The sequence below is a fragment of the Neovison vison genome, chromosome 11 (genome assembly GCF_020171115.1).
Source record: "Neovison vison isolate M4711 chromosome 11, ASM_NN_V1, whole genome shotgun sequence".
NCBI classification, from domain to species: Eukaryota; Metazoa; Chordata; class Mammalia; order Carnivora; family Mustelidae; genus Neogale; species Neogale vison.
In genome coordinates this window covers 89,621,292-89,646,503 of record NC_058101.1, presented here as the reverse complement: position 1 = coordinate 89,646,503, position 25,212 = coordinate 89,621,292, and the positions used below count along the sequence as shown (strand labels likewise).

At 36.7% G+C, this 25,212-nt stretch overlaps 1 protein-coding gene across 4 annotated transcripts in view; it reads right to left on the bottom strand.

Annotated features, from left to right (window-relative positions):
- Positions 1–25,212, bottom strand: part of PRDM5 (PR/SET domain 5) — a 218,565-nt gene that overhangs the window by 153,603 nt on the left and 39,750 nt on the right. The window lies entirely within an intron of this gene.

The following is a 25,212-nucleotide window of genomic DNA, read 5'->3' as shown; positions in this document are numbered from 1 at the left end:
GCCTTTATTTCCTAGTTGATCTTTTGCTTGGATGGTCTGTCCATTTCAATGAGAGGAGTGTTAAAGTCCCCTACTATTATTGTATTATTGTCGATGTGTTTCTTTGATTTTGTTATTAATTGGTTTATATAGTTGGCTGCTCCCATTTAGGGGCATAGATATTTAAAATTGTTAAGAGTTTCTTGTTGGACAGACTTTTTGAGTATGATATATCGTGTCCTTCCTCATCTCTTATTATAGTTTTTGGTTTAAAATCTAATTGATCTGATATAAGGATTGCCACCCCAGCTTTCTTCTGATGTCCATTAGCATGGTACATTGTTTTCCACCCCCTCACATTAAATCTGGAGGTGTCTTCGGGTCTAAAATGAGTTTCTTATAGGCAGCATATTGATGGGTTTTGGTTTTTTATCCATTCTGATACCCTGAGTCTTTTGATTGGGGCATTTACCCCATTAACATTCTGAGTAACTATTGAGAGATATGAGTTTAGTGCCATTGTATTAACTGTAGGGTGTCTGTTATTGTATATTGTCTCTGTTCCTTTCTGGTCTACTACTTTTAGGGTCTCTCTTTGCTTAGAGTACTCCTTTCAATATTTCCTGTAGAGCTGGTTTGGTGTTTGCAAATTCTTTCAGTTTTTGTTTGTCCTGGAAGCTTTTTCTCTCTCCTTCTATTTTCAATGATAGCCTAGCTGGATATAGTATTCTTGGCGGCATGTTTTTCTCATTTAGTACTCTCATTTAGTACTCTGAATATATCATGCCAGTTCCTTCTGGCCTGCCAGGTCTCTGTGGATAAGCCTGCTGCCAATCTAATATTTTTACCATTGTATGTTACAAACTTCTTGTCCCGGACTGCTTTCAGGACATTCTTTGTCACTGACACTTGTAAATTTTACTATTAGATGACAGATGACCTATTCTTGTTGATTTTCTCTGCACTTCCTAAATTTTGATGCTTGTTCCCTTTGCCATATTAGGGAAATTCTCTACAATAATTCCCTCCCATAAACCTTCTGCTCCCCTCTCTCTTTTTTCTTCTTCTGGAATCCCAATTATTCTAATGTTGTTTTGTCTTATGGTGTCACTTATCTCTCGAATTCTCCCCTCATGGTCCAGTATTTATTTGTCTCTCTTTTGCTCATCTTCTTTATTCTCCATCATTTGGTCCTCTATATCACTAATTCTTTCTTCTGCCTCATTTATCCTAGCTGTAAGAGCCTCCATTTTTTATTGTACCTCATTAATAGCTTTTTTTATTTCAATTTGGTTAGATTTTAGTTCTTTTATTTCTGCAGAAAGGGCTTTTATCTCTCCAGAGAGCGTTTCTCTAATATCTTCCATGCCTTTTTCGAGCCTGGCTAGAACCTTGAGAATCGTCATTCTGAACTCTAGATCTGACATATTACCAATGTCCGTATTGATTAGGTCCCTCGCCTTTGGTATTGCCTCTTGTTCTTTTTTTTGTGGTGAGTTTTTCTGCCTTGTCATTTTGTCCAGATAAGAATATATGAAGGAGCAAATAAAATACTAAAAGGGTGGCAAATACCCCAGGAAAATGCGCTTTAACCAAATCAGAAGAGACCCCAAATCGTGGGGGAGGGAGAAAGGTGGCAAAAAGAAGTTCAGAAAAAAAAAAAAATTTTTAATGAAGACAAATAAAGAAAAACATAAAAAAGAATACACACACACACACACACACACACAGTGACTGGTGACTGGTGACTAGCACAGGGTCACCCACCTAGTCTTGGGAGTATTTTGGTCTCTTAGAAGAAACTACCTCCCAACATTTTAAAGAATGAAAAACATATATAAGGGTAAACACAATGAAGGGATGGAATATGCCTATAAAGATGAAAAAAATTTTTTTTTAATTTTTAAAAAAAGGAGTTGATAAAGTAAGTCGGTTGGGAGAATAAAGGAAAAGAAAGTGGAAAGAATTTGCTCGGGCTGGAGACTAGAATAAGCCCAGAGCTAGATTTAGGGTATATTTTGATCTATTAGAAGAAGTTTTACCCCAAATTTTTTAGAAGAAAAAACCTATGTGTATACAAAAAATAAAGTTAAATACATGAAGGATAAAATATGACTATAATAATGAAGGTTCAAAAAGATTATTTTTTTTTTAGGAAAGGCATAGTTAAGATAAACTAGTTTAAAAACGTTAAAAGAGGAAAGGGTAAAAGTTAATTAAAAAATTTAGCAGAAGAAAAAAAATTAATTAAAAAAAATTAAATTAACTGCCAGACTAAAAAATCATGGGGAGAAAGCCATGAATTCCATGCTTTGCTTTCTCCTCCTCTGGAATTCCGCTGTTCTCCTTGGTAAGTGAACTTGGTCTTTGCTGGATTTCTTGTGATCTTCTGGGGGAAGGGCCTGTTGTAGTGATTTTCAAGTGTCTTTGCCGGAGGCAGAATTGCACCGCCCTTACCAGGGGCAATCTAAGTATTCTGCTCAGGTTCGCTTTCAGGAGCTTTTGTTCCCTGAACGCTTTCCAGAGTCCAGAGGACGGCAATGAAAATGGCAGCCTCCCAACCTCTGGCCAGGAGGGGCCGAGTTCGGGGCCCCACTCAGTGCGCCCTCGGTGAAAAGCGCTCAATCACTCCCGTCTCCCTGGCCTCTGGTGCGCTCCGAGCTCAGGCTGTGACCAGTTTAAGGTAACCCCGAGCTGAGAGCTCACTCCTCGGCTCTCTCTGTAGCCAGCTTCCTCGCTCTAATACCTGTGAGCTCTGCAACACTCAGACACCCCCGATTCTTCTGTGACCCCAGGGGACCTGGGGACATGCTGACCCCGCGTGGACTTCACCCTGGTTTAGCCTCTGGAGCAATGTCCCTCAGTGGAGCAGACTTTTAAAAGTCCTGATTTTGTGCTCTGTGGCTCCGCTGCTTGCCGGGAGCCAGTCTCTCCCCCGCAGTCTATCTTCCCATCGCTTTGGATTCACTTCTCCGCTGGTCCTACCTTTCAGAAAGTGGTCAATTTTCTGTTTCTAGAATTGTTGCTCTTGTTCTATTCAATCTCCTGTTGGATTTGTAGGTATTTGCAATGGTTAGATAAGCTTTCCAGCTGATCTCCTGCTACCTGATGTCCTCTCAGCTTGATACTTCTCCGCCATCTTGACTCCTCCCCCCCGCCCCCCAATGATTGATTCTCGTGAATCAATAGGCTCAGGGATCCTGGGATTGAGTCCTGCATCAGGCTCCCAGCTCAACTGGGAGCCTGCTTCTCCCTCTCCCTCTGCTTGTGTTCCCTCTCTTGCTGTCTCTCTCCCTGTCAAATAAATAAAAATTTAAAAAATAATCATAGTAAATAAATAAAAATAAAAGCAATGAGTAACTGCAAAATAAATACCTGAGTATAATCTACTTACGAAATTGATGTGAGGTAGACCCCAAGGAAAGTTGCAAATACTCCAAAACTGTACGCCTGAGTGATCAGTCCCATGGATACTAACAAGAACTGAAAAGCCAATGTCTACATGAAGGAAACCGTAAACCAACTTGGTAACTTTCACATACAAAAAAGAGACCTGAAAAGAAATGTCCTTTTGGAATTAAAAACCAGAGTTAAGGAGAGAATGAAAGATGAGTGGTTAAGTATTGATTTGGAAGCCCTGAATGTTGGTACCTAATATCCAAAAAATAGAGTATAGAAGGAGAAAAGCTGACAGACTAACCCTCTAGAAGCTTTGATTCCCAAAGCAGACAAAACCATAGAGACAGGCACATCTAGTCCATCAGGTTTGTTGGCCAACAGTTCGCAACTCTCCATCTTTAAGTCATATAATAACACAGTGGAAAGGTGGCAAACTATGACCCTCACATATAATTCACAGAAGGTCTTTACATGACACAGAACAGTACCAGTAAGAGTGATCTGCAGTATGCCACCTGAGTTAAGGAGTGTTTAGAAAAAGAAGCCTTCTCCAAGAAGCTGATGTCTACTTGTTCCTGAAACATTTCGGTTCCTCACTCAAAATTTCTAGCCAAGGCTCTTACTTCCTATCATCCAAACATAAACAAAAGAACTAGCTCAAAAGGGGCCACACATCTATGTTGTACATGCTTCTGTCTTACTGTAGCTCACTTTCAAGAATTCTGCCAAAAGTCTCATGTTGCCAGGAGGCAGGATCACTGGAATTGTGATATCTCCCTGTTACAGACCAAGCTGCATCTGGCACCCATTAACTGCTCTGGCAACAAAAGGCCTGGCAAGGAATGCCATCCAAACCATGGACACAAATATTGCAGTAGAGGATGCTTTCTGACTTTAAAACAAAACAAAACAAAACAACTGGGGCTTTTCCGTTGATCAGATTTTCTTGAAGCTGGTCTTATATATCCAGAGGCCCAGAGAGTCAATGGAACTAAGAACTCACCCTGGAGGGAAGCCCTTCATAAAAGGACTCTTGGCCACTCCAGAGGATCTTTCAGGAAGCGTGGTCCCTTCCAGAGATGCAGGCCTATAACTGGGCCACCTGGGTGGGCCCTCCTACTCTACTTAGATACTCTACTCCGAGCCCCTCACTCTCCAATTCCCTCACCTCTGAGGCCAGTTCATGGACTGTTAAAGAACATGGACAGACACTGAAATTTTCAGTCTGCTGCTACAGATTCAACCCTGACATTCAACCCTGCATCAACTCTCTATCGTAAAATCCTAAAATTACATTTTTTATTTTTCTCATAGCACAATTTCTCATTATCAATCTAGTCCCTAAATGACTGGGCTCTTACCCTGCTTGCTTTATAGCCTGTGTATTCCTTCTAGTCACTGGATTCCTTTTCCTCAATCCAACTTTTTTTTTTTTTTTTTTTTTTTTTTTGACAGGGTTGCAGCCCTGCACTGTTGGGTTTGCCCCAGGCCAGAAGAGGAAGGTCAGTCCTGCCCTGCCAGCTGGAATTCCTTGGTCCTCTACATGCCATTGGTCCCACTTCTCTGGGGTGTGTAACCAGAATGGTGGATTATACTCCCCACACATCAATTTAGACCCTACTCATAGATCAATCCCCTGGATTCTCATCTACCCTTGAACTCAAATCTTACTCAAACCTGGACCTGTTTCTGGTTCAGATGCTCATATCTCCTGGCCAAGAGCATCCACTAGGACCACCACCGGATCCAAACTTCCCTAGTCTGAACCTTCTCACCTCCAGGAAAGCTTCCTAAACTTTTCTTATCGTATTTTCATAATTGAGTATTCTTCCACATTGATTCAAAATCTATCTTCAGTTTCTTCACCCTGCCTTCAGCGTTCTCTTTCTAATTCACACATCTCCTCATACCAGTGCCTGTTTCAAAGCTGCCCATTGCCCATCAAATGTCCAAACTCCTTAGCATGATATACAAGGCCTTCACAAGCTGACTTGTCTCTTCTCAGCTCAAGCTACTCTACCCTCTTCCCACTGCACTGAGGACTCAGTGTGAGCACTTGACAATTAGTTTTTCTGACTGTAATGTAAATACCTGACATTAAGATTTGGCTGCCCTGACATGTATTGCATGGAGCGCTGGGTGTGATGCAGAAAAAATGAATTTTGGAACACGGGGAAAAATAAATAAAGCAAAATTTAAAAGAAAAAAAAAAAAAAGGCTGTGCTCTCCAGTATACTTCCTGGACCTCAGCCAGGAGATTAGGGAGGGATATTAACTCTATATGTATTTCCTACAACATTAGTAGTAGTTCTATAATATGAAAGAGTGAATATCACACTATGTTGAAGGCTTCATAACTGGGAGAATGAGGGTTCATGAGCTCTTCAGTAAAACCTAACTTTTACTCTGTATCTAAGACAAAATAGTAATCATTCACTTACTTTAAATAGATCTTCATTAATTATAAATTATTGATTTACTTATATAAAGAGATATACTGTTTTTATAAGAATGATAGATGTTTGTCATTAAAGATAAAATAAAGCACATTCATAAGTTTAAAAAAAAAAGGATTTGACTGCCCCAACATCTACTTCAAAAACCTCCATCTTGAATGACGACATTGACCACCACACAGCTTAAGAGCCTGGCTTAAGAGCCTGGCTGCCCCATTCATAAAGTTCTCTTTTTAGAGAGCTCTGGTAGACATAGATAACTGCACTTCTGACCACTTGTTTTTCCTTCCTATGCTTTATTCCCCACCCACTCTTATATTTTAAATTCATAAAGAGTGAACCCACAAAACCCTGGACACCCCACCCTTAACTCCAATAGAGGCAGAACCCCAGTTTCCATGTGCTTTCATACCCAATCTCTCTCTCCCAAGACCTCACTGTGTTGTCCTAGGCATGCCATGTACCCCCAGGACCCACAAGTAATAAACATTTTCTCAAAGTTCCCTGATGGTTGTTGCTGAGGTTCATCTTGCGATCATAGTAAGAACCATAAGGACCAGTGCAGCCACAACATTGTCCCCAGCTGGGGAAATGTGTCTGCAGGCTAGGTAAAAAGTAGCATGGACCCAAGTGAGTGCCCTCAGGAATTCCTCCGGGATACCCGGCACTACTATCCATAGGCTGAGACTGACCCAAACACAAGCACACACCCACACACCCTGTCCCAGGCTGTCTAAAAGCACACATCCCCTTGTCTGGAGCAGGAAATGGCACTCATGCTTCCATCTGAGATGCTCACGTGAGTCAGATTCCATAATGATGAAAGTCTCCCATTTGGATGAGTATCATGTTACTTTTACCGAACATGTGCTTTGTATTTAGTCAAATTCATTCTCTGAAAACTGAAACATAAAAGGATCCTGCTTTAAAGAACAAATAATAGTAATAACAGCTAACAGTTATTGAGTGTTTATTATGTGTCACACACTTGGTTAATAAGCACCTTTACACATAATATACAATATATTTCTCAAAACGAGCCCATGAGGTAGGTGCGACATATTAACCACATTTTAAAAGATAACGAAACTGAGAATAACTTATCTAAGTTTTCACAGCTCGTTCAATATTGACGTTCAGGTTCAAACAGAGACAGCTTGATTCCAGAGCCCTTCACGTTATACTAACTCAATATCCTTACAACCTTGGTCCCTAGTTGCCAACTGGTAAGCAGAATTCTAAGAATCACTCCTCATGACCGTTGAGAACACCTTCCAGTTTGCATGGAGGTGGAACCTGTAAGGGCAGTGAGATATCACTGCTATGATCATGCTATCTCATAAAAGGGAGAATACTGCTGGGGAGCCTCACTGGTCACACAGCAATTTAAAACCCTCAGATTTTCTCTGGCTGGTAAGCAGAGAAGCCAGAGAGCCAGGAAGCGTGAGAAGGATTTGACATGAAAAGGATTTTCCATCTTCCAAGGCTGCCTGATAGGGAATCTGAAGAGATTTAGGGATTGAAAGCTGCCTCTAACCAGCAGCCAGCAACAGAACAAATACCTCAGTCCTAGAACCCCAAGGAACTGAATTCAGTCAGGAACCTGAATGAGCTTGAAGCAAACTGATCACTGAAACCTCCAGACGAGAGCCCAGCCTTGCAACACCTTGATATGCCTTCATAAGACACTTAAGCAGAGAACTCAATGCAGACTTCTCACCTACAGAACAGTAAAACTTTAAAAAGGGTGCTGTCTTAAACCACTTAAGGGTATGGTAATTTGTTAGGGGCAAAAGCAGAAAACTAAAACCCAACTCCTGGTACTAAACCTTGGGATTCGTTTTCTACTGCTGCACCAAGATTACCATAAACAGAAAAGCTTAAAACAATACTCATTTCTTATCTCATAGTTCTGTAGGTTGGAAGTCTCAGTGGGTATGGCTGGATTCTCTGCTTGGAGTTTTGGGGGAAGACTGTAGGGATCGGCTTCCAAGCCCCTTCAAGAGGCTGGCCAAATTCCAGCTCTTTGAAGCTGTCTGACCAAGGAAGATCCTCACTGTCTTGCTTTTTTCACTTCAGATGAGATGATAAATGGTGATTTACAATCTACATTATATTAGCTACATAAAAATAATGCAAATGCCTTTAAGCAGAATATAAATGTTTAATGTAAGGGATTTAGTCTTATATTAAATGAAGGAAGGGAGGAAAAGTATAGAGAAGGGACCTACTATATATTATTTATAAATTTTAACACTAATTCTTGGGTTACAGAGATAATCAGTTTCTCTTATAAAATTGAAAAAAAAAAGTTTCTACATTTCCCATTTCATCAGTTTTTCCCAAATCTTAAACCTTCAATCATGTTTTTTTTTACATTTATTATACAGCTGCCAGTATACTTCCATTAGTATAACAGATATCAAACTTGCATCAAGAATTTAACACATAAGGAAACCACTTACCATAAATATTTTTCTATTACTTTTACACCTTGTAAAGACATACTAAACCATTAAAAATACAGATGTAAAACACAATAAAGAGAAGAAGTTGGGGAAATTGATGCTCAAAGGGTACTATATAATATTGGTTTGAGATTTTTAAACCTGTGCTTACAAATCTAGGGCTTTCCTTGAGGGAGTGTTTTTAAGTTTGCAACAAACGACCTTTAAAGGTAAGTCACCTAAAATTACAAAGTGGCAACAACACCTTCTTTGTCCAGAAATATCACTTCACTGGCAGCTGTTAACACAAAGTGAGAAAAACTTATTCTATGCATACACAAAAGTTCTAATATTAAACTCTAAGATCAGCTCACTAGACCCATGACATCACCTTCCAAATGTGTTCACTGGGGAAGACAGCAACAACATCAGAACGTCGGAAGCAATGAACTCCCACAAACAGAACTCCTTATTTATACATGTGGGTCATGTTTTATCTCACAAATATACATAACATGTTTATATCTTGTTTTATCTCACGAATATACATAACATTTTATTTTCAGTAACAAAGAGTCTCTTACTGACTCTAAAATCTACTGCTTTACTCAATATTGTTAGCCTACTATACTTACCTTTAATGGTTTTCTCCTATAGAAATACCTATAGCTCTTGAGCTTTTACCTACACCAAAATTGGAAATGTTCCTATCCAACATCACAGTTCTTTAACCAGATGTTTCAGAAAGCTGATTTTTTTTAATTTATCTTAGAAAGATAATATAGTGCATATACTGTTTACATAACATTTTCTACAGAATTTGGAGCAGCATCCCATAATCAGACACATTCACATCTCTGCACTAAATGTATGAACAGTCATGCTAAATAGGATAAAAACAAAAGGCTACAAAGAGCCTTACATGAGTTCAAGTTAGGTTTTGCTGCTAAATAAGATATATATCTTATTTTATATTTGGTTTTTAGGAATTTGGTTTTCAGAGCTTTTTGGAGTTCAGATTTCCAGATAAAGGTCTACAAACCTAGAGGTAAAAAAAAAAGTGCTTAGACAACCCATTAGAATCCTTTTTCTCTAGAGAGATATGATAAATTTATCAGAATGATGGCAGGTGCTCTGGCAATTGTACCAAAGGAAAATGCAATGCCACAGAATTAAAGAAACGTGGGGGGACGCCTGGGTGGCTCAGTTGGTTGGACGACTGCCTTCGGCTCGGGTCATGATCTCGGAGTTCCGGGATCGAGTCCCGCATCGGGCTCCCAGCTCCACGGGGAGTCTGCTTCTCTCTCTGCCCTTCTCCTCACTCATGCTCTCTCTCCCTGTCTCTCTCTCAAATAAATAAATAAAAATCTTTAAAAAAAAAAAAAAAAAGAAACGTGGGAACAGAGATTCTGAACATGCTAAATCTGTACATGATTGTATGGATAGTAGGTACCCTATAATAGCACTGTTTAGCACCACAACTCTTAAGAAAACAGATTTTCTTTGTGGAGGACTACTCCCACACTCCCTTTCATCTAGAAGGGAGTGTCCATAGACAAAAAATAGGACATAATACTAAGATCCAGTCTCTTCCAAACATGAGAACATACTCCTCTCCCGGTCCCCTGCAATCTACTTATTAATATGCAAATTGGAGACAACTTCCAAATCCTGGTGGTATGTCAACATAGCCCTCTTTTGGGTTTCAAAATTTCTATGAGATTCGTAAAATACAAAGCCATCTTAAATGTGGACAAAAGAATATGTGTTTCGACTGATCTCTAGGGCATAACCGAAGGGAAGATTTTGGAAAAACATGATTTTTTTAATCAAAAGTTAAAAAGTAACAAATATGCACATCAAAGCATTAATTATCTAAGCTGTCCTAAAAATTCTTCAAAGAACAAAGCATTTTCAGAATAGTCATTTATCATACAGTAAAGAAATTATAGGCCAAATGATTAGATGAAATTTACTCTAGTCCATGAACATTAATCTTCTTTATATAAAAAGAAAACATGGAATTCTTCAGGTAGAATTTTATGCAAACTTTCAACAATGATTGGAGAGCCTCCACTGTATGTAAAGAAGTTACATGAAAGTTAGTATTCTTGACTTGTAGAAAATACCACACCTAACTTAAGGAAAAATTCATTAAGCCTACTTTTTTATATTAAACATAAATTAGAGCCATAATTTGTTAACTAAAACAGACCAAAAAGTGAGTAACCACGCAAGAGCTTATATACTCAGATACAAATCCATCAAGCTGCTAATAGAGACTCCTAGCCTGCCTGTTGTTCTCACGTTCAATTTACCACATAGTAACAGCAAAAGGTCTTGGCAAACACAAAAATGTAAACTATCCTGAATACAAACAGAGCCTGTGTCACCATAATATTAAAGAATCAACAGATGGTTGGCATCAGGAGACTGGCACAAGTACAAAAAACTAGAAAGACAAGTAAATAAAAAGACAAATGTGTAGAAATTGAACAAGGTATGTCTGAACCTCATTTGCCATATTGAAAAAAATAAACCGCTCATGTCAACACAAAAGTGATCTGGAATCTCTGTTAGGATCTACACATCTGAGGTCTTGGAAATACACAGGCATGGTTAAGGGGTGTGTGAATTACAGAACAGAAAAAGCCTGCCAAACTGCCTGAGAACACCGTGTAAGGAGACTACACTTTTTAAAAACGAAGAGGAGGGAGGAAGGAAAGACAAAAGAGGAAGGAAGAAGTGGAGAGGGTGAACAACGAGTAGGTAGAGGAGCAAAGGGGAAAAAAGTGAAGCAAGAGGAGGAGAAGAAAGAGAGAAGAGGTGAGAGGTTCAGCTAGCCTCTGACTCAAAGATTCAGCCTACACATTTCAACCAGATTAAGGGTGAAGTTTCTAGAACAATAGGATGTTAAGACTAAAACTGAAAAAAATACACATATTCTTCTATTATTCCACAGTCCAGCATGTGGAGACAGATATTCCAAAGTGCAGTGAAGTCAGGAACCGTAGCCTAAGGTATTCAGAGAGCAGTAAGGAGAGGCTCTTAGGCAGCAATAAGGGGCAGGAATGGAGGGAAAAAAGGGCAAGGTCCACGTAAAGCAATTAGCAAAGGCACAGATAGGTGGCAGGGGGTTAAAGCACTATAAAAGTATAATGAAAGAGTTAAGTGTGAAGCAGGAAATATTGAGGACAAGTGTAGAGAGGTTAGTGGTGGGCCAGTTCTTGGGCTCTGTATGGCACTTGGATGCACTTTGGAAAAAGAGTGTATGTAGCTCACCATCAACCCAGAGTAGACTCTTGGCAGTCCAGACTCTTCCTAATGGAAAAATTTATTAGCTCAGAGTTCTAGGCAGGGTTCAGACTGGGCAGGCAAAAATGGACACTACTAGATTTCGGGCTTTTTGTGGCTGGAACTGGTATTTTTCTAGCTTCTCAGTCTCTTTTGCTTATAGGAGAAGGCACAAAGAGTTCTTGTATAGCTCCATCTTGCCCGGTTTCTATCTAGCAGAGGACTATCCTGCACAGCTGCCTCCTACCTCCTCCTCGCCTAAGTTCCCTCCCCTTCCATCAAAGGGGAACTCTACTCCTCTGACAGAAAAGTTTATCTCATGTTCATTAGAAACATACTACCCTCCAGTCCCACATGTGTTGTATTGTTTTGTTTTGTTTTTTAGCTCTGTCCTCAACAGGAAAGCTAAACCATCACCATCTTCCTCATGACAACATATTAAATCACAAGAAGACAGGTATGATGAGAGCCCCAGTTCTCTCAACTGACTGACAGGTCACAGTTTCCAAACCCCCTGTATGGCTGCTCTTTGTTGAACGTCAGCTGTTTACCAATTTCTGGATCCACAGCTAACACGCAGAACGTGACACAACACTCCTGATACAGTCTGACCAGTGCACAGTACAAAAGCACTATTCTCTGCCATGATCTCAACACTCTACTTCTTTTATTGCAGCGTAGGTTTTTGATCTAGCTTCTAAGTAATACTGCTAACCAAAATGTCCATATAAATCAAGTAAACCCTTAAGACACTTACATCTGAATCAATATCAAGTCTGGGGTCCCCATCTTAGATTTCAAAAACTGACTTTACATTTAGCCATACTTTATCACATAAGCATTTGGTCTATCATTCTACTTACTAACGGCCTTTGAATATCAACTATATATCTTAAAACACTATCTCTCATACCCACTTGGATGGCTACTACTAAAGAAAACACTAACAAGGGGCACCTGGGTGGCTCAGTGGTTAAGCCTCTGCCTTCAGCTCAGGTCATGATCTCGGGGTCCTGGGATCAAGCCCCGCATCGGGCTCTCTGCTCAGCAACAAGCCTGCTTCCCCCTCTCTCTCTGCCTGCCTCTCTCCCTACTTGTGATCTCTCTCTATCAAATAAACAAATTAAATCTTTAAAAAAAAAATAAAAATAAATTTAAAAAAAGAAAACACTAACAAGTTTTGGCAAGGACATAGAAAAATTGGAACCTTTGTGCAACACTGGTGGGTAAAATGGCACAACCACTGTGGAAAATACTATAGAGTTTCCTTAAAAAGACTAAAATAATAATAATAATAATAAATCCAGTAGTATGATTCAGTAAACTCACTTTTAGGTATATACCCAAAAGAATAGAAAGCAGGATCTCAAAAAAAAAAAAAAAAAAAGGTTTGCACGTCCATGTTCATAACAGCACAATTCACAATAATTAAGTGGAAGTAACCCAAATGTCCATCAACAGATGAACTGATAAACAAAATAGGGTGTACACGCACAATGAAATAAAATTCAGTTTTAAAAAGTTAGGAAATCCCATCACATGCTACAACATGGATGAATCTTTAAAACATTAAGCAAACTGAAAGAAGGCAGCCACAGAAAGACAAACACTGTATGATTCCACTTACATGAGGTATCTAAAGTAACCAAACTCATAGAAGCAGAAAGTAGAATGACAGTTACCAGGGGCTGGGGAGAGGAGGATATAGGAGTTGTTTAATGGGTACAGAGTTTCAGAACTGCAAGTCTCTTCTAGGTTTACATAACCATTAAACATTAAATATTTGACCTGACTCAAGCTCTATCATACTCTACCCGTTTCTAGTGTTTGCCACTTCCCTAACTTAACTACTTCCAAGCAATGTGTCTGGTATTTCATTCCAAAACTCTGTAATTGAAGAACTTGATCATTTCCAAAATTTATCTTTTCCCCAGTGGGGACTTCTTCGCCCTATTCTCCATGACTTCTCAAAAAATAATAAACAGTTTCTTCAAGAACAGCTTTTCTTTCAGCACCAAGTATATTATTTTTTCTGGAACGGCAGAGAGAATCTAATTTAAACAGGTGCTTTTTTACTAGCTCCTCATGCATCTTGGGATATTATCTACATTTTATAAAATGTTTATCCATATTTGGGGCTATTGTCATTAAAGAAGATTTTCCCAACTGACCAAGTAATCAAAATCAGGAACTCAAAAATCCAACAGTAAAAATTCCATTATTTGAATCAGAAGATTAATATATGAAGTCCATTCTAATGACTTTCATCCCAGAACAACAAAACTTGGAAAGTGGGAGTAGGAACTGGAGGTAGTAGTTTCTTTGTCTTTACTTGTTAGATGAAAAAGAGATAAATATGTAGAATTTAAAATAGGATGTCTGCTTCAAAATCTCAAGAGAAGATTTTAAAAATGAAACATCTGAGTTAACTCCATATGACTGGTCTCAGTTGTCACCGCCTTCCTAACAATAAAGGATATTATTTCAATATGAAAATAATAGCCAATTTAAATCACAATGTACCTAATGGTAAAACACATAAAGGCTGACATTAAAATCAGGAATAAGACAAGATTTCTTATCACACCACCATTAGTTAACGCTGTTCCGAAAATGTCTTCCTTATTCTTGTCCAATACTGAAGCATCTGTAGGTACATCTGAAAAAGCTAGTCTCTGGCTATAGGTTTCTATGTCTTTCTGAAGCAAAAGAGCCTCCGGGCCTACTGCCTAAGGCCTGAGACAAGAGGCAATGGCAGTGCCTTGTAAGGAAGAGGAAGAAGGCTGCTCCTGCCATAAGTGTGGCATGTGGAGCAGGCAGCAGAATCATCTGTCTTGCTCTCAGGCAGCAGGTCACAACATGGGACTGTGGATGGGCTCTCTTCTAGCAGGCAGTGGATGGACAGTGCTCTTTGCCTATGGTGACATCAAGAGGCACCCCCCTGAAGAACTGACGGGGATATCCGAAGGGGACTGCGTGGCCAAATCAGGTGACTGAAGGAATGTGGCCAAACCTTCTGCATCTCCCTATTAATCAACCCAGGACCCTGGCTCAGGCCACCTTGGAAGTCAAAGCCTGTGTCACACGAACACGGAAAACAGATTGAAACAAAGATAGGGAAAGCTTTCAGCTTGCATGCCAATTCCAGCTGCTCCACAGTACCTGCCTGGAGTGCTGTGCTGACGATGATCTGGAGAGAAGGCAGTCAGGTTGCCTTCACCAGACGCAGAATAAAAAATATAGGTCAGGGGTTTCTTCCCCAGCCAGTGTCGGTCAGTCCCAACACTTCAAATAACTCAGGGACAACCCTGAAGCCATAGGTATCACTTGTGCCCAGGAGGCCAAGCAACTAAGAAGGTTGAGCATGGTTTCTCGGGGCCAGGCCAAGTTAGAATGGGACTTGCCCCAGTGTCTATGAGAAAACTGGCCAAACAGAAAGACTGAGCCAGAGTTAAATGTCAAAGGAAATATGCTGGAAAATGATTAATCTAAGGGCAAGGGGAAAGTGTAATGTGGACAAAGCAATGAAATTAGTGGCAGATTCAGTAAAAAGCAATAAACAAGGAGCAAAGCACAAATGGGTGAGCATTTTGGTAGCTACTTCTTAAACAAGAAAATGCTTCCAGGTATTTCTTTTTTATAGGGAATAGCTGTTTAAACAGTAGGTACCATGTTGGACTGGATAAGTAATTTAAGTAAAGTTATTTCTAAAGCATTTTTATGAAGCTATAAAACCATCAATATTTCAAGCATATACAGTTACTCTGCTATGATGGTTGCTCAGAAAGTATCAGGTGGGTTCCAGTGTGACTACAGAAAAATTTTAGCATAACACAAATTTTTCAACTGCTTGTGCAAATTTTGTCTCCCAGAAACACTAAGTGGATGAAGAAAACTGCACCTAGTTGAACTGAGCCGCAAAGAAATACACAAAACACATCCACCTCAAATATCTACCACCTACCTCAGTTTACCATCTGTGATATAAGACATACCCACCCATTTGGGGTTTTACAACCTTCCATCCAATTTCAGATAATCCTCCCTCCACCACCTCTTCAAAACTCACAAGTTGCAACCCTCCTGACATATACTTCCACAAACACAGTTCAGGTCTTTTTAAAAGCAAAATGACATATTTATTATAGTATTTACATATTGCATAACCATTTAATATGTGTAAAACTACTACCGTTTTTACTAGATTCTTATATTTTATTTTATATGTCACTGGAGAATTTTTTCACATCATGTCCCTAACCCCATTTTTCCCATAAATCTCATAGATTTTACTGAGCAATTTTGCACAGCACACTGAATTCTGGGAACACACATATCACATTATAGCAGGCCTGACTATATAGCCAAATAGCTAAAGAGAAACAAGATCCAAAAACATAAAGACCCTACAGAGTAAAAAAGTTGAAAAAAAAAAAACAAAACACAAAAACCAACCATGAAATAAATCCCAGGTCTGATGTATATTTCAGGAAAAAATTAAAATTTTATAAGCTTTATTTAGTGGAGATAAATCTGATGAAGAATCCAAGTATTTTACTTACAACAAGTCTTCGGAATCCCCAGGACACAAAGGAATGCATGTAAAATTTTAGAAAAATAAAAACCACCTTCATTCTCTATTGCTATAGGAACTAGGATGTATGCTGTTTTATGTAACTTAAGTAAAATACTGGAGAGAAATTTATAATGTCATATAGAATCAGTCAAATCCACAGGAATCCTTAAAAACAAAACAAACTCTTATACGGCATTCATTTTAAGACTCAAAAGAGTTGTGTTCATCCAGAAAAGCCTCAACTGAGAAGTATCATATATAATTTATTATAAATGAAAAATATTTTATAAGAAGCATAAAGACTTGCTTGCTGAAAATGACTCCAATCCTAACTGAGACAAGGTAGGTTCCACGAATCAGAGTTCAGAATTGTAAGCTTAATAAATAAAAGAGCATGAGGTGAGTTCAACCTATATTTTTATAGCACCAAATAAACAGAAGACTCTGTTCTTGAAACACACATGACCTTTACAAATAGCAAACAGTATTCTCCCCCAAACACCCATATTTCTGATCGTGGCTTCTTTCATGTGCCACATCATTCAAGTTGGAATTGCCAGTGAACTAATCAAGTTAACATTTGTTTAGCTTAGCAGACATTTATGCAGCCAGCTGCTGTGATAACCATATTCTGTTCCTGGGATAACTTTCCAATTTAGCAATTCAGTTGTTTTTCCACTCCTGGTACCAAAGTTAATTCCAGTCTGTCTGAATTATTTCAATTAAAATGGCCTTATCTTTATATAAACTTCATGTTTAATGCCTAGGAAATCATAAAATGTGGTATGTACGGATCTCTGGCCACAAGACAAGACAGAGTATAAAATAAGGAAAGAGTCTTTAAATATTTTTAAAAAACTGACAACTTTGCTTTCAGATCAGATGTCAGTGAAGTCACCCAGGTAAATCTGAAATCTCAAATAAATATTACCTATTTTTAATAATTATATTTATATTATTGTATCACATTATATTAAGCCATATTATATTATATTATTATTATTTATAATTCCCATAATGGTAACTAAACATTCCATAGAGAGTAGTATAATTTTTTTCAGCAAAAGTAACTTGATTTTTGAGCAACTAACATCTACAAAACTTTATTTCTGTACTTTACTGTATCTATGGCTCTGTAAGAAACAAATTCATTGAAGTCACTTCTTGATTTAAAAAGCAGTCTGTGGGGCACCTGGGTAGCTCAGTCGGTTAAGTGTCTGCTTTCAGCTCGGATTATGATCTCAGAGTCCTGGGATCTAGCCCTGTGTCAGGCTCCCTGCTTAGCGGGGAGTCCACTTGTCTCTCTCCATCTGCCCCACCACTCATGCTCTCTCTGTGTCAAAATCTTTCCCAAAAAACCCTTATTTTTTCATTAAAAAAAATAAGTTGATCAAAAAAGGAGCAAAAGTAATTCAATGGAAAAGAATGATACTCTTTTCAACAAATGGTGCTGGAACAACTGGACATACACTCAAGAAAAATAGACATAGACTTTGCACCTTCCAGAAAAATAATTTTTTGAAATGAATTACAGGCTAAATATAAAAGCAAAACTATAAAGCTCCTAGAAGATAACATAGGAGAAAACCTAAGTGACCTTGGGTTTGGTGATGGCTTTCTTAAATACAATACAAAAAGTATCAACTCATGAAAGAAAATTCTGAGTAAAGTTCATTAAATTTTTTTTAAAACTCCCACACTGAAAAGATACTGTGAAGAAAATTAAAAAATAAACTATGGACTGGGAGAAATTCTTTGCTGGTATATAAAAGATACAAAGAATTCTTAAAACTTTAACAATAAGAAACAAAATGAGCAAAAGATTCAATGGATGTCTTACCTAAGAAGATGTACAATTTGCAAATAAGCATATGAAAAAATATTCAACATCATATGTCATTAGGGAATTGAAAATTAAGATACCAATGAGATAGGACTACATATTAGAATTGGCCAAAATCCAAAACATTGACAATATCAAATGCTGGAAGGATGTGGAGCAACAGGAACTCTCACTCATTGCTGACAGCAATGCAAAATGGTACACCTACTTTAGAAAACAGTTTGGAAGCTTTTAAACAAACTAAATACATTCATCATACAATCAGGAATCATGCTACCAGTTGTTTACTCAAATGAGTCAAAAATTTATGTCCACACAAAAATCTGCACACAAATATTTATAGCAATTTTATTTATAATTGCAAAAATCTGGAAGCAACCTAAGAAGTTGCTTTGAGAGGTAAATGGATAAACAAACTGTGGTTCATTTATACAATGGAATACTATTCAGTAATAAAAATAAATGAGCTATCAAGCCACAGAAAGAAATGAAGGAAGCTTAAAATTCACATTATCAAATGAAGGAAGCCAGTCTGAAAAGGCTACTTACCATATTATTCCAACTGTATGACATTCTGGAAAAAGCAAAACTCTGGATACAACAAAACTATTATGACTGAGTGAAGGAAGAGAGGGATGAATAAGCAGAACATGGAGGATTTTTAGAGCAATGCTGCTATTCTCTATGACACTATAATGGTGGACACATCAGAATACATTTGTCAAAACACAAAGAATGTACAATACAAAGATATACATCTTTTTCAGAACACTTATAGAATGTAAAAAGCAAAGAAATCAAACTTAAACTACAGAGCTCAATAATAATGTATGAATATTTGTTCATCAACTGTAACAAATGAACCACACTAATGCAAGATGTGAATAATAAAGGAAACTATGTGTGTGGCAGGGCAAGGGAGACTACATAAGAACTCTCTGTACTTTCCTGACCATTTCACTGTAATCTAAAACTTCCTTGAAAAGTAGGTCTATTATTTAAACACACACATACACACACACAAAGAAAAAGAAATAAGCTGAAGCTAAGATCAAACACCAAATGTATATCCTAAAGTAAACTAATATATTAAGGTTTTCTTCAAAAATATGACCTTTGCTGCTATCCAATCCTGTCCTGAACTAAGCCCCAAGGAGGAACTCAGGTTACTCCTGACATGGTCTACACCAGTACTATCCAACAGACATATACTATAAGCCACATAAACAATTTTAATAGTAGTCACATTGAATAACAATATAAGATTAAATTAATTGCAATAATATATTATTTAACCTAAAATTTCACAATATTATTTCAACATGTAATCAACATAAAAGTCATTAATAAGACATTTTTCATTCAAACTCGTTGGAATCTCGGTGTATTTTACACTTACAGCACACCATATAACAATTTGTATGCTATATTTTAAATCAGAAATACTTAATCTCCATTTAGATTTCATAAAATTTATAATTTTAAAAAAGTTCATGAAATTTTTCGAAAGATACTTAAAATTTTCCCAATAATGAAATTATATGTGCACATCCACACTGACAAAACTGGTTCAACATTTTTATAAGAATTGATTTGACTATGAAGAAAATGCATATCAGTTTCAAAACTACATCTATCCAAGTTATGTAAATTAATTATCTTTTATATAGACAAAGTATTCATTAAATTGAATTCAGAGAGACTATACAAATGGGAAAGTCTACATTTATCATTATTAACGAACCATTCATCAGATTGTTCTTGTAGTATTTTACAGAAACTCTACTTAACAGCGTATAATTAAAATGATCTATAAAATTATCCATTTTTTTCTCCTTCAATCAGTTTTTCTTTTATTATTTCTAGTTATTCTTTTCCAATAGCTTTCTTTTTTTGTGTGTGTGGTTTTTTTTTCAATTTATTTATTTTCAGAAAAACATTATTCATTATTTTTTCACCACACCCAGTGCTAATTATCCATTTTTAAGACACATAAAGACACTGTTATTGATCTGTATTGAAATTTTCAATTTCAACGACCAGTTAGGTAATAAAAATGCTTTTCTTTTTTTTGGAGCTCACTTATATGCAGTGTGATATTGGTGAGAAAACGTAAATCACAATGAAATTATTCTTTGTCTTTGATTATTGAGTATTTGTCAACTCTTCTTTTTTCAAGAGTTAGAAGTACAGTCATCTTTGTAAAACTCTTCCATAACTCAACAACTGAGTACTGGCAAAGAGTACAAAATCATTAAATTGATTGTCCTCTACCTTTTTTAATAATTCCAAACTGGCAATGATTAAAATCATTTGCACATAAATCAATGAACTTAGTAACTGAATCCATAATACTTTTCATACACTCTATTTCAGAAAACTGAATGCCAGTATTTTCAGTAGGTATCATATAGTAGAATTAGGTTATATGGGAAACATCTTTTTTAAAAATTCCATAAATCTTGGTATTTTGATCTATCATACCTAAGTACCATCCTCCATGAAAAACTAACCACATAAACATTTTTTTAAAAATCTACACCCCAAGTTCATTTATTTAGGTAGGCCACATATTGATAGTTCTTTGTAAATTTGGAAATCCTTTGAAACAAACTATGTGGGAAGTATGAACTGGGTGGTACCTCATGACTCATCTAAAGCCAAAGAAAAATATGTGCAATTTTTCAAACTTTGGCTCAATTTAATGTTTATTGTCAGAATGACCATGTATTCTACAGGCAATTCCTCGAGCTTTCACTGCTAGGCTTTTCCTTTTAATTTTCCCAAAAAATCTGATAACTGAAATAATTTCTCCTATAATCTCCCCAACTGAAAATGTTTTTCTTTTTCCTTAGAGTGAGAACAAAGGTGGCCAGAATTATACTCTGCCAACTGCTGAAATCAAACATGTTTTTATCATACATTTAAATCAGATTTCTGGCAACCAATTTCATAAGTTCTTTTTCTAATATTGAGAAGAAACTTATCAAATTCACTCTGTATTTGCTCAAAAAACTTCTTCGTATAGTCATCCTTACTATCTTTGTTTCTTTTTTTAATAAGAAAACAGCTTTTTTTACTCAATCACAGAAAATAAAACTGTCATTATTGTGAAATTTGTGGCATATGTTCTCCCATTCTTGTTCTATCTTTTCGTGTTCTAGTTTCTACATCTCTGCTCAATTTTGCATCAGTTGTGTATTTCATATGCTTAAATATTTTTCTGTACATTTTTATACTAGAAAGCTAATGACATGGTAACTAAACCACTGTAATGTCTATAAATACGTATAAAATACATTTACCACATAACGTACAACAAATAGTTCCATAAAGTTACCAATCAAAAAAGTACTGTAACTCATACTGTTTACATAAAATATTAAAATAAACACATTATAATGTTGCATGGGTGAGTAAAATATAATCATTTGATTTAGTTTCAGAAAACCATTTGAATTATTCTGCTGACACCAAATAAACTGGTGCTATCTTTCTATAAAATATTAAAAAACAATGCACAGGCCTGACACACACCCACAGTACAATGATATCTCACATGATGCAACAAAAAAGTAAAATGCAGTCTTACCAAAAAATAAAGCATTGCTTAACTGAAAAATATTTTACACTGCTTTAGTTTTTTAAGTTAAATTTTAATTATTTAAAAGTAAATAAAATTAAAAATTCAGTTTATCAGTTATACTAGCCAGATATCAAGTGCTCACAGCCCCATCCATGTAGCCAGTTACTATCATACTGGACACTTAAGGTTAAATAAGGTGCTTTTAAAGTGTTGTTTTAGAATATTTATTATTAAATATATATTACATTTACATATATTATAAAAATATGTATTATTAAAGTATTATTTTAGAAGATCTTTTAAAATCTTTTAATGTCAATACATACTCAGGTTGTCCCCCTTGGCCCTCATCCTTTTAGCTCTCAGTACAAAGAAACAAAGTTATTAACTATTACAGGATTAGGAGGTAACAAATACCAGTTACTCTAATGCTCTAGCACTGTACTTTCTTCAAACTGATTTTCTCTTATTTTTCTAAATGCCTTCTTTTTCTATCATGCAGCCAGAAATCTAAAAACACAGGAAATGTGACTGCCACTGATTTCATGTAATTTCTTTATTTTTACTTATGCAATAAAAACCAAAACATATTAACAAGTCCCAATAAAATCCCCAGGACTGCTACAGGTTCTACTTCCAAAAAATGCATATATTCACTGCTCAGAGATCTTTCTAAGGATCTGAAATATTTTCCCTGAAACTAGTCCTAAGAAGTTGATGGAACATTCACTATAAGGACTTAAAGTGTTCAGTAAATTATTTAGAGAAATATGGCTCCTTAAAATGTAATTTTATATAAGATACTGATGGGTACAAAAATATTAAAAAATGACTGTTAATAGGTACACGGTTTCTTTTTGGGGTGATGAAAATATTCTAAAATCGTGCTGATGACTCTACATTCTATCAACATACTTTAAACTACCGGATTGTATATTTTAAATGGTGACTTTTATGATATGTGAATTATATCTCAATAAAGCTGTTATATAAAAGCATTCACAAATGCCTCCTACATTTTATATGTAAACTGTTAGTGAAGAAGACAAGGCTTTCTCAGTAATCACATCTCAGATGTCCAATATTCGCTGCTGCATATGTTGAAATAAAACAGACATAAAAAATTCATGTAATTCCTACTACTATTACATATGTATGGAAATGCACACAAAATGATTTATAAGAGAAGACACAGAAAAAGACACAGAAAAAAGAAAATGTGGGACTTTAACTGCATGTATATTGCTCTAATTTTTTATATCATGTAGTCACATGTGACTTGTGTAATGAATAATAAATGTTTTGAAAACATAATAATCTGGTTGATACATGCATTTCTCTTCATTTACACTATTCCTCCCTTCCTGTACACTTTCTACTTGAAATACTTGCCCTAAAATCTAGAATTATACTTTTAACCTGATTACCAAAGACTCTAAAGTCCTAATAACCAAAGACTTTAAATTACTATGCTTCCTATGCTCCCCAATCAAAACACTTAGAGAGAGTGCCTGGGTGGGTCAGTTGGGTGAAAACTGCCTTCTGCTTAGGCCATGATCCTGAAATCCCAGGATTGAGTCCCGTATCAGGCTCCCTGCTCAGCGGGGAGTCTGCTTCTCCCTCTGACCCTCCCCCCTCTTCTGCTCTCTCTCTCTCATTCTCTCTCAAATAAATAAATAAAATCTTTAAAAAAAAATTAGAGAATATAGAAATAGTGGAAAATACACATACTGCACTCCTTACCAGATATTGAGCTCTACCTTCTCTGTCAGGTATTTTTGGTATCTCTTGGTAAACCCACCAAACCCATCATCTGGAACAGAATAAGCATTGAGACAGAGTTGTTGAGTGAACCAGTAACATCACTCTCATGGGGAGTAGAGAATCTATCCACCCTCCTCCCTCAAAGAACACTAAACTTGTTCCAATATCCACCCTCACCTGTAAAGTCTATCAAAAAGCTGACCTACAACAACTCCAGGTTATATCTGACTGGGTAAGAGCATTTGTGCCAATTCAAGAATGGGCATGTGACATGTTAGGAAGCAGGTTCTTGAAAAGGTGTTCTTGCTTCTTATGGATGCTATCTCATCTGAAACCTGCTTGGTACCTGCCATCAGCTTGAGAATTAAGCCACTATGAAGGTCCGCAAAGTAGAGAGCCAAGAGGTAGAAAGAACTTGAGTAACATCAGTAAGCTAATTAATCAACCATCCCCGAAGCCTGTTTAATTATTGAATTTCCTCTTATTTGAGGAAATGCCTTCATTATTCAAATAAGTTGGAGTTGCTGTTGTTTACAGCTAAATGTATCCATTTGGTGCTCTAAATTGACCAGAATCACAAATATGGTGAAAATACTCCAATACAGATAATGAGTTGTTTTTGTCTTGTTTTGTTTTTTTTAACCAAACTATTCTGCCTAGATTCCCAATATTGTTCTAATCATACTTCAGGTTTGGCTGAAAGACCATAAGTTGTTTGAGAAACTCAGGTAGGAATCAGCTTGTGAAGGGCAGACAAAAGACAACCACAAGGGACACCTGGGTGGCTCAGTCGGTTAAGCCTCTGCCTTCGGCTCAGGTCATGATCCCAGGGTCCTAGGATAGAGTTCCTCATCAGGCTCCTTGTCCAGCAGGGAGCCTACTTTCTCTCTCTGCCTCTGCCTGCGACTCTGCCTGCTTGTGCTCTCTCTCTGACAATTAAAAAAAAAAAAAAAAGACAACCACAAAACAAACTTCCAGAAGTAGAATTTCCAAAAGACATGTAACATTCAATTGCTTTGCTTTATCCCTTATTAGAGGACTAGTGTCAGGAGGGATGCACTAAAACATTTGTTTTAGGATTCCAGCATTCTACAAGGCTTCCTAGGTGGTATCCTCCCACTAATGTCTACACTAAGTGGTTCCATTTGGAACCTAAAACAAAATGTTATCGTCCACAAAAGAAAAACATTTGGTAAAGAGACTTCTTTGTTCCAAGCACCTAAAAGGACTTCTATAAACATTAAAGAAAAATAAAAGATTTTAAAAGATTGAAAACATTTTTTCCAAAAACTGAAGCACATTGGAAAGCTGGGGCTGAATCAAGTTCCCAAACATCAGAACAGCTGTAATCACAAAATAACTGCAAAGAAAGAAAAAAATATCTAAACAGAAAGTCCAGTTTAATATCCAACCAATCAGCTCCTTTAAAAACCATATTTTGGTCAAATCATCATCTTCACAAAAAATAAAAATATCTACAAAATAAAAATATCTACAACACAGTAAAAGACCAGAGAAATAAAGAAGCTTCTTCTTTTTTAACCTTTAAGTTACATCTTTTCTAAGAATGCCAATGGTAAAATTGTGTATACATTTATTCAATATATTTCTGAATATCGATGTTAGCCAAAATTATTGTGGTAATCATTTTGCATTCTATAAAAATATCAAATCATTATGCCATACACCTCAATCTAGTATAAAGTTATATATCAATTATACCTCAATAAAAAATATTTATGGAATATGAATGATTTATTCAATATTTTTAAATGACTTTAACTTTTACTCAATAATACTAATGTCCTAGATCTGTGCTAAGACCTAAGGGGTACAGATTAATAAGACAATGCCAGGTCTTCCGAAGT